We start from the raw sequence: 8,132 nt of genomic DNA, 5'->3' as shown, positions 1-8,132 counted from the left end.
CGCATGAACAAAATACTGTGTGAGTTATGAGAAACAGAGATGAGGAACAGCTCTTCTCTACCCAAAATGTGTCCACAAGGAACAGCTACACAACCCTCCACCTCAGGCTTATCCTGGTGAAACACTCTCAGGTGGAGGCAATTGAAGGTGTAAGGATGTGCTCAGAGGACCAAGCAAGTCTTTCTTTAGAAGAATTATGTGGTCTCCTGCCTGTGATGGCAAGTGTGGCATAAATGCCCTTCTGGGCCACAGTGTAGAGCAGCCACCCCTCTAGCACGTCACCCTGAGGTTAGACCGTCTGAGTTTGAATTCTGGTTCCACCTCCTCCTAACGGTGTGGCCTTGGGTAAATATCCACTTCCTCCTTGCTCCAATTTCCAAGCTGGTAAAATAGGAAAGGGAGGTGATAATAATATACCTACCTTGTGACGTCATGAAGATGAAGATAGTTAATATACTACAAGCACTCAGAACAGTATCTGGCGTATAAAAATTACTCAGTAAACATTAGCTGTTGTTATTATTATTATTATCATTATCATCATGTCTAGAGGGTAACCTGGCAATCTGTCTTTGTTCTCTCACCAGCCTGTTTGATTGGGATACAGTACATCGGGAAGGGGGGGTGGGGAGTCTCACTGTCAAAAGCCAAAAGAAGCCTGGCTTTCTTTATATTAAGTGGGGAAGGGGAGGAGAGAAGGAATAGGAGGGACCAACCATTCATACTTTACGTTCTGCTCTCTCCCTACTCACCTCCAGGAAACAAACCACCAATAAAACATCTAGGCAAACAGCTGAATCCAACCCCTTCCTCCCTTCTTGATTTCCTTTCCACCATTAACAGGTCCCAGAATGTGTTGGTTGACTCTGAAACTGCAGAAATCAGGTTCACACCTGATTGATTCAGGTCAAACATATAGTTGATTTGGGGATTTATTGGCTGTTTGGTGAGCACAGCACATCCTGAAACTGAGCAAACATAAATAAATGAAGTATCTTCTGCATTTCTAGAAGTGCAAATACTTTAAGAGGTTGATATTTATAGCTGTCATTTCCCTTCAGACCTATGGTTGTGAGCCCAACCTTGGTTTAAGTGCAACACTTGGTTGTGACCTAGATCAGAGGGAAAATATATATTCCTGCATCTGACTGCTGAGCCCTTCGCTCCTCTCTTTGTATGTGGAACATTTTTCTCCATAGAGAAGCAGAGCACTCTGAGGGACATTCCCATCTTTGACGTGCTATCACATTTCTTCACCCAAATCTGCAACTCCACGATCCAGTTCCCTCTAGCCAGGCTGTGGTGACAGTCTTTGGGGAAGTTGGGTATAAGTGAAACCAAAATAAGACATTGGGTACATTCCTCTCAGGCCAATTAAAACCATATGGGAGTCAGCATCATTGGTCTCTGGCAGACTAAGCCATGAAAGAGTCTAAGAAAAACATATGTAGATATATGAGAAGAAAAAGTATCCATTAACAAGAATAAAAACAACAAAACCCCAAAATATTAAGTCATATATTTACCAAGGGATATAAAGAGTCATCGGAGAAAACATTACAAAATGTTTCTGAGGAGACCAAAGATGAAAAGTGGGGCAGAACACAATGTTTAGTGAGGAATATAAGATATGGATTTAATGCGGTTTCCATCAAGATCTACACGACATTCTAAAAATTAATAATGTGTTTCCAAAAAGTCAGTATTCAAAGTACTCATAAACAGATAAATGTGTGTGTGAGTGGGTGTGTGGGTATATGTATTTCTGACACTATACTGAGTCATTTTTTAAAAATAATTAGCTTTTGCCTCCACTTTATTGCTTAATTTATAAAAATACTGTTTCTTGGGATGCCTGGGTGGCTCAGTAGTTAAAAATCTGCTTTCAGCTCCGGTCATGATCCAGGGGTCCTGGGATCCAGCCCCAGGTCAGGCTCCCTGCTAAGGGTAAAAGGCAACTTAGCCCAACCCCCCAGGAACCTGTGAGTCTACTTTAACATTTAAAATTTCCTTTGGAAATTTCTTTTATCTCTACCTCCCCTCCCCCAAGATATATATTAGCAATCGTCTTCCAAGCATAGGGCCCACTGACACACAACTGAAGGGTCTCAGGACTGACTTCTTAGGAAAGAATAATAGATGACATTTTCCTAACAATAGCTAGAGCCCTCAGGGTCCTGGAAACCTTGTTTCTAAAATACTTTGGAGGTTCCTTTTGTCCCCTAAGCCCTTGCCCACTTGAAAGTATATAATCGCCACCCCTCACAACCACAGTGCAGCTCTTTCTATCCACAGGTCCTGTCCCTGTGCTTTAATAAAACCAGCTTTTTGCACTGAAGATGTCTCGAGAATTCTTTCTTGGCTGTCAGCTCCAAACCCCAACATTTCCACATCAATATGCTTTTCTTTTCCTCATTCCATAAAGACACGCTGCATTGCTACCCCCTTTTGCTTTAGTCAGTCTGTAACTTTCTAGAGCAATGATTCCCCCAAGTGACATTTGGCAATGTCTGGAGATACTTTGTGTTCACAACTAGGAAGTGTGCTACTGATACCTGTCAGGTATTATGAGGGAACGGAAGGCTGGTTGAGGACAAAGCAAAAGCTGACACCCTCCAACCTCCCCCACCCCCACTACTGGGTGGGACATATATGACATTCTTTAGGAATATCCCACCCATCTTAATGTTAATACCTTGCTAGAGGGCAAAATGACCTTGACAATGGCAAGGCCTCTGGTAACTGGTATCTTGTAGGTCCTCTTTAGCTTATGAAAGTTCTCTTGAAACCTCCCTTTTCCTTACCACCCCCAACTCCATGGTACATAACCTGCCACCCCTCATAACCCCGGGGCAGCAGCTCTTTCTGCCCACGGGTCCTGTCCCCGTGCTTTAATAAACCACCATTTTGCACCAAAGATGTCTCAAGAATTCTTTCTTGGTCATTAGCTCCAGACCTCACCCCACTGAACCTCACCTAGATTTTAGAACTTCATCAGGCAGAAGGCAGGGGTGCTGCCAAACATCCTGCAATGCACAAGAAAGACCCTAGAAAAGAGAATTACCCAAGTAACTGTAACAAAAGGTACAAACATACGATTATAAAATAAATAAATCATGGGATATAATGTACAGCGTTATGACTATAGTTAATCACTTATTGATTAACTGTCAATAGTGAACTTATTACTATCAATAGTTAACTATATATTGTTGTTATGGAGAACAAAGGCAAAATAAGCATAGCTAAAATTAAATCTTCTTATAACTTGTAGCCCATTGACAAATACTGGAGGCAGGCAGAATTAAAACAATTAATGTTTCAATTCCTCCAGGAACCCGCAGTCTTAATGTTAATGTCTTCCTAGAGGGAAAAACAGCACTAACTTGACAATAGGCCTCTAGGATCCGGTAAGTCTTCTTCAGCATATGAAAATCCTTTTGAAAACTTCCCTTGTCTTTAACTCCCAAAGTATATAACTCCACAGTATATAATCATTCACCCCTCACACTTACCATGCAGCTCTTTCTGCCCAGGGATCTTAACTGCTGTTATAATAAAAACACTTTTTTGCACCAAAAATGTCTCAAGAATTATTTCTTAGCCATTGGTTCCCAAATCTTACATACTTCAAACCACATCATTATAACAAATGTATTGATATTATCAATATTATCAAGAGTTAACTATTAATAGTTAGCAAATAAATGTATATTTGAAAATTGTTAAGAGAATGAATCTTAAAAATTCTCATCCCAAGAAAAAAAAAGTATAACTATATATGGTGATGGATGTTAATTAGACTTACTGTGGTGATCATTCCACGATATATACAATTATCAAATCATTATATTGTACACCTGAAACTAATATAATGTTATAGGTCAATTATATCTCAGTAAAACAAAACAAAACAAAACAAAATCCTAGTCAAAATACTAAAGTTCTGTGGTTGAGAAAACTTGAAAAAAAAAAAAAGGAGGGTGGAAGAAAAGATGACTTTTCTATTTAATCTTCATTTATGCCATTTCCGGTGTTTTTCATAATCTTTGTATAAATCCAGGTTTCTGTGTAATACCATATTTCTACCACATGAAGAAATGGCATGTGTACTTTTATAAAGGATTGTAAAAATTCTGTGGACTTCAATATTCCTGCTTCTCAAAGGTAAGAATGAATGCATGACTCTCAAAAGCACAGGCTGAAAAAAGAGGCCTAAGGGGTTGTGAGTTTCTTCCCCTCCCCCTTATCCTCTCCTTAGAGCGTAGTCTAACCCCTCTGAAGCTCTACTATCTCTCAGGAGCAAGACAAAGTTTTTCTTTCAATGAGATAGTGTTTTGTGCCTGCCTCAGGCTATCCAGAAACAAAGTTGTTGCACGACCAACCCCTGTGATTCTTAATAAGATGGCAAGACTCCCTCAGCAAAAGCCAACAGGAAACTTTGAAAGAGACAATATTTATTACTTACAAATCCTGGAAAATACACAGCAGCCTGGGGCCATACAGTGAGGTCATGGGTGGGGGTGGGGAGGAGCAAGTCTGGGGTCCTGCGTCATTGAGGCTGAGTCGGGGGCAGGGTTTTACAGATTCACTCTTTGATTATGAATTTAAAGCATGACAGAAAACTAAGGCAAAGGAGGGAAAAAGGAAGGGAGGGGGACTTAGTTATCCAAGTGAACTCCTTCTCTAAAAGAAACAGAAAAATCAGAGTGGGACACTGGGCCCTTTACCTAGTCCTTAGGTTGGCAACGTGTTTATTCAAGATAGCCTTTGAAGTGGATGCTTCTTTGAAGTGGATCCCTGAGCAATCCCGCTTAAGTAGGGCAATCTCATTGCAAAAAAGGAAAAGCAACTGCCAGGGTGTGTACTAGATAGTTTTAGAGAAATACTTCAGTAGGAATATTTTGTAATCAATTCTATTATTGTAAACACAATTTTATGAAGCACTTTTTGGTTTGAAATTTTTTTTTTCAAAACTCCCAAATTTTATGCATATGTGGATTAGTTTTCCCTAATATTATCAGTTATTAGAACACTAGAATTCAACTTGTGTTATCACTTGTATCTTTAAATTCTGGCTAAATCCCAATTTAAAACTTTCTAGGCAAAATGCTTTAAATATTTGTGTTGACATCTGGTTTCAAAAATGTAATTAAAAATAAATAATTAAATTTAAAATTTTATTTAAGAGTTTTTTATTTGCCTTATTAACTAGTGATAAGTAAATTTTTCTGTATAGTGAATGTTCATGGTAGGTACATTAGGATTGGAGAGTTCCTGGAGAGAGACCCAATCACCACTGAATGTGAAGAACATCATCTGTCTCCAGGCAGTCAGTTCTATAACCCAATGAGTTAAGAGCTTCAGTTCAATTTAAACAAGCATTTCTTGACTACATGCTATAATCCTAGCACACAGTCCTCATCAAAGAACCTATTCAGTTGAGCTGAAGAGTTCCCTTGAACTCTAGTGAAAGATCTGGACTTGGAGGCAATTTTTCAAGTTTTTCAGCAGTTTAAAAGAGAAATCAACTAGTTCATACATATAGGAATTTTGGTGGCAACGACTAGGTGGGAGTGATACTAAAACAAAATAATTGTCTTTGCAAAGCCCATCTGTTTCATTAATGTGGTGCCTAGATGGGGTCTCTCTCTCCATCTGATGGGGGCTCCAAATGTGGAGGGATGATCGGGTGGAAGCCAGTGGCACTGAAGGTGAAAGAATTCACCTGAGGCAGAACAAAGGAGAAAGAAGTTTATTGGATACACAAGAGAGGGTAAGACCACAGAGGAGAGACTGTCTGTAAGGAGGCAGTGGGTGGGGGCTGTGTTTAAAGGGGGAAGAGAGGAGGTATGGCAACCTATGGAATCCTCCCTTTTTTGGTTACTTCCTGGATGTGAGTAACCCATTGGTCAGTGATGGCCTGTGGGTATTTTGAGGTGGGTCACCTGATGGACCTGTCTGTATTCCATCCCTCAAACCTGTTTGCCTAAAAGCAGTCTCTACAATTACTTTTGTCATATGAGAGGCCACATGACTGGATATCAGTACACAGGCCTTTGCATCAGAATGTGCTTGGTGACCATAAGAAGATCACTTATAATTCTCCCACTTTCTTTGCTCTCACCTGGAAACCCTAAAATGTTTTTTGAGAGAACAAATCAAAACATCTTGTGCATGTTGGAATTCAACTGTTCTTAATTCACATCTCCTTTGAGAAAGTTATGGGGAGAAAGTAAAACTTAGTAGGTGAGTGGGTAGAATTCATGCCATATAAGGAAGCACTCCAACTCTCGCATGCAAAACTCCTTGCTCTACGACACCCAGAAGCCAGAGAACATTGTGGTAAATTACAAAATAGTCGAAAGTTCTTTGCAGCTCATAGTATTAAGAACTGCAATGTTAACTCACCTCTTAAATTGACTTAATACTGCGACTTGCTTTTACTAATAGAATGTAGTGGAACTGCTGGTGTGAGTCTAAATTTAGGCTGCAGAAGCCTGTAGGCTTCTCTCTTGCTCTAGGGAGACTTCCAGCACCTTGTGAGTAAGTCTGAGCCCACCTGCTGGATGATGAGCCCAAATGGAGAGGCCCGGCTGTCTGGGCTGACACAGTGGCTGCCGCAGACCTGGGAGTGCCTGAAAACAGAGGAGCTGGCTCAGAACAGAGTGCCCGCATGGGTGTGGCAATGATTAGGGAACAAAAGGCAAGCAGAGGACAAAGTAGAAGCTGACACCCCACAACCCCCTCCCCAACCAGATGAGATATATATGATATTTCTCATGCACCCCTGGCTGCCCTAAAGCTAAGGAAAGGAAAAACAACTTACAGAGACCACAATCCTGCAAGACCTAAGTCTCCCTCAGTTTACTTACAAATGCCTTAGCAATAGTTTCCAGAGGAGAATGTAAATACAATTAAATGTTCTTATACTCTGCACCTATTGACAGATACCTAAGTAGGCAGAGTGTAATGTTCCTCCATGAAGTTCCCAACTATCTTCATGTTAATGCCTTCCAAGATGGAAAAACAACCTTAACTTGACAATGGCAAGGCCTTTGGTATCCTGTGAGTCTTCTTTATCATAGAAAAATCCTGTTGAAACCTCCCTTTTTCATTACATCCCCCAACTCCATAGTATATAATCAGCCACCCCTCAAACCCTGGGCAGCAGCTGTTTCTGCCCAGGGGTCCCGTCCTCCTGCTCTAATAAACCACCATTTTGCACCAAAGACTTCTCAAGAATTCTTTCTTGGTCCTCAGTTCCAGACTCCACCCTACCGAAACTCACCTGTGTCCCAAAACCCCATCAGCTCCATTTACTATCTTACAGAATCATGAGAAAATACTAAAACATTATTCAAATCATTACATTTTATAGTAGTTTGTGCATAGAAAAAGCTGATGAGACAACATCCTTCACAAAAAAAATTCAACTTCCTGGTGATCTCTTGGTGCTCCTGTGGCTCACAGGCTCTCCAAACCCACTCTGCCATGGGGAGAAGATTGGATGAATGAGGGAAAAGCTATGGGCCATCCCTGGCCTAGCGCCATTAATATTAGTCAGTATAGAGTTGCTATCGTTTGTGAGTATTGCCAGGTGCCAGGCACTGGACCGCATTTAAACCTTATAATTTGTACTTATTTATAATTTCATCTCATCATATACTAACACCTAATGGTTTTCATCCCCTTTAATAGAAAAGTTCACTTAGGATCATATATTTTGGGTAACTTGTCCAAGGTGATGCAGTGTTGAACACTTATTTATTTGATTACAAAGTCTGTCCTCTTCTTACTTCTGCTGCTCTGGACTCAGTTATTGCTGTGAAGCATCTTTAACGTCTGCAAGATGGGAGAGGCTTTGGCCTTTTTAATAAAACTTCACCAACACATAATAACTAGGGTTAGGACACAGCAAAGGAGTTGAAAGTCAGAACTAAAGATTTTGAAAATACACAAGTCCTTAGAAAATGTTATAAATGTTAATTAGAACTAACTTACATTCTATTGAAATAATTTCTTAGAGGGCTTCTAATGATGTCAGTTATAATGACATGTTCAATTTATATTAATAACTTTTTTAAGTTCAATCAATGGAGGAAATTTGTGATTTTTGAGAAAATTATTAG

This window comes from Martes martes (assembly GCF_963455335.1).
Source record: "Martes martes genome assembly, chromosome: 6".
NCBI lineage: Eukaryota > Metazoa > Chordata > Mammalia > Carnivora > Mustelidae > Martes > Martes martes.
Note: the sequence above shows the minus strand (reverse complement) of the source record.